At 38.0% G+C, this 2,382-nt stretch overlaps 1 non-coding gene across 1 annotated transcript; it reads left to right on the top strand.

Annotated features, from left to right (window-relative positions):
* Window positions 1–284: 284 nt before the first annotated feature.
* On the top strand, window positions 285–413 carry LOC111816355. The gene has a single exon (XR_002820769.1). It is a non-coding gene; the product is annotated as a small nucleolar RNA SNORA11 (small nucleolar RNA).
* Window positions 414–2,382: the final 1,969 nt, after the last annotated feature.

Genomic DNA, 2,382 nt, shown 5'->3' with positions numbered 1-2,382 from the left:
GGTCACTTAGAATAAGTAGAAAAATAGGGAAAATAATTTCAACTTCAGGCATGGAATTTTATAACAATTATAAAAAGTAAGAAGCTGTCATTTTAATGGCAGGAGACCAGTGGGTTATGAGCCTGCTGTATGAGACGAATACCTGACATGTGCCAGTAACATCTATATGACTACAGATAGGAGGACCCCATCTTCAAGCAAAGCCCTTCAGCTGTTAAGGAGTACTTGATGAGACTGAAGGGGAAATGTTGTTATATCTTTAGACATTTAAATATGTGCTTCTGTGGGTGTGCTCAGAGCAGGTGGCCTGAAGAATGGCTTCTCTGTTTACAAGACACCCAACAGGAATTTAGGGTCACTGTGACAAGGGGCACAACACTTGTGACTTCCCTGTGAGCAAAGGTCCCACACATGTACTCCATACACTTCCACATGGCTTCTGGACAGCGCCAATGTGACAAGGCTCTGCAGCGTTTAGTGAGGGAGGTAGGCATTGTCCACTGATCCATGGTGATCCATGGAAGTCCTAGAAGTAAAGACTGAATTTCTATTTTCAATAAATTAAAAATAATAACAAATAAAAATAATTCTTCTTTCCAAAAAAAATAAATAAATATGTGCTTCTTCATTCACTTTGTCTTGAGTAACTTCACTCTCATTTTTATTCCATTTTCTCTTGTTCCTTAGGTGTTTATTTATTGTGACTTGCACATTTATTGTCATATTGAGAGACTCTTACCTACTCTCATGTAGCTTTACTTTGAATGTATTGATTTTATAAGGGATACCAAATGCTTTGTCTTGCATTGTCATCTTTTTTAAATTAACATTTATTTATTTATTTATTTATTTATTTATTTATTTGGTACAGGGTCTCATTATACAGCTTGGACTTGTAGTGATCATCTTGTCTCAGCCTCAGCAGCAGTGTAATTACAGTCATGTGCCACCATGCCCAGTTTCAGTGGCCAGCATGACACACCTGGGGTTCCAGGGCTGGCACAGCATATAGTACTGGGAATTGAACCTCAGTCCTTGTCCTTCCCAGGCAGTCATTTAGATTGCCAAGCTATCTCCCCAGCCCTAACATTCTAGTCTTTATCTAGACTATGAGGCATATTTCCTAGGATGGAAAGAAACAAAGCATTGATAATTCTATTAACATCGAGATATTTCATCACCCAGAAATTGTTGCCTGTAGGTAATGGCTGAGAAGAAATGGATAAGTGTAGTGTGAAGGAAAATAATGGCAATGCAGCACTTGTAAAAATGTAAACTGCTACATTTAACAGTTATAGACAATATCATCATCATTGGAATCACCACCATCATTTATTGCCCTAACAGTTTAAATTCTGAAGGCTTTCCCACTCTCCCTCTTTGAATCATAAAGTTTACTAAGTGGTTCCTTTAAGTTCTCTTTCATGTTGTTCTCCCTTTGAAACATAAATAAACTAATGGAAATCTATCCGAATGTTTGTCTACCACTTTCAACCTCATTACTGTGTTCCGACTGTAAGCTCACTGTCTCTGTGTCTTCTCCATCCTGAGATCTTACTTCTATGTGGGTTATTATTGCCTCCACTGGTACTTTCATAGGGGGGTTCTATATGCACTCCATCTTAATAAAAGCAGTATCTCTGTTGCACAGATTGAGCCATTTCATGATAGTTTTCAAACAGTAAAAGAAGCACATTTTAAATGAGAATAACAGGGATTGAGTGATTACATTTTTTTTTGCATGCATTTCAATTTGCAGAAAATGATCTTTATGCATGAGCAATTATTAGATAACCATCACTGCTAGAACTTTAGATGATCTCATATTTGGGTGAACAGTTTGAAATCTGGCTCTCTTTGGTAAGGCTTCAGTGTAGCAAGGCATATTTTTGCCTATTTTGAAATAATAATCCAGGTAAAGTTTAGTTTTTGATCTAAGATCTTTTGGGAATATAAGATGTGGGTGGAAGTTTGTAATGATTCTTATTGAAAGACTGCTAGATAAGCATGTAACAAGCACCTGGATACATAAAAAGAAGGGTGAAATAAATGGTTGCAAAGGAATCTTAGGTATAATTAATTTACAGAGATAATGCACACTTTATTGATCAAAGACTTGGGGATTCTGTTTTTTCCTGTTTCCGTTTTTTTGGTTGTTTTTCTCTTATTGCTGGGGCAGAATACTCAACCCCAAGAATTAAGGAAGGAAAGGTTTATTTAGCTCACTGTCAATGGAGGTTTCAGCCCATACTTGGCTGGCTCCAAGGCATGATGGCACAGGGCAGGGGGCAGCAGTTGATGGCAATGGAGAACAGCAAAGAGCAAAGGGGGGAGCAGGAGCTGCAGCAGCTATCAAGCCTTGCTCTCTTCCCTACACTGTAT

Source organism: Octodon degus, unplaced genomic scaffold, assembly GCF_000260255.1.
Source record: "Octodon degus isolate 3935 unplaced genomic scaffold, OctDeg1.0 scaffold00030, whole genome shotgun sequence".
Classification (NCBI taxonomy): domain Eukaryota; kingdom Metazoa; phylum Chordata; class Mammalia; order Rodentia; family Octodontidae; genus Octodon; species Octodon degus.
This window is presented reverse-complemented; position numbering and strand designations above follow the sequence as displayed.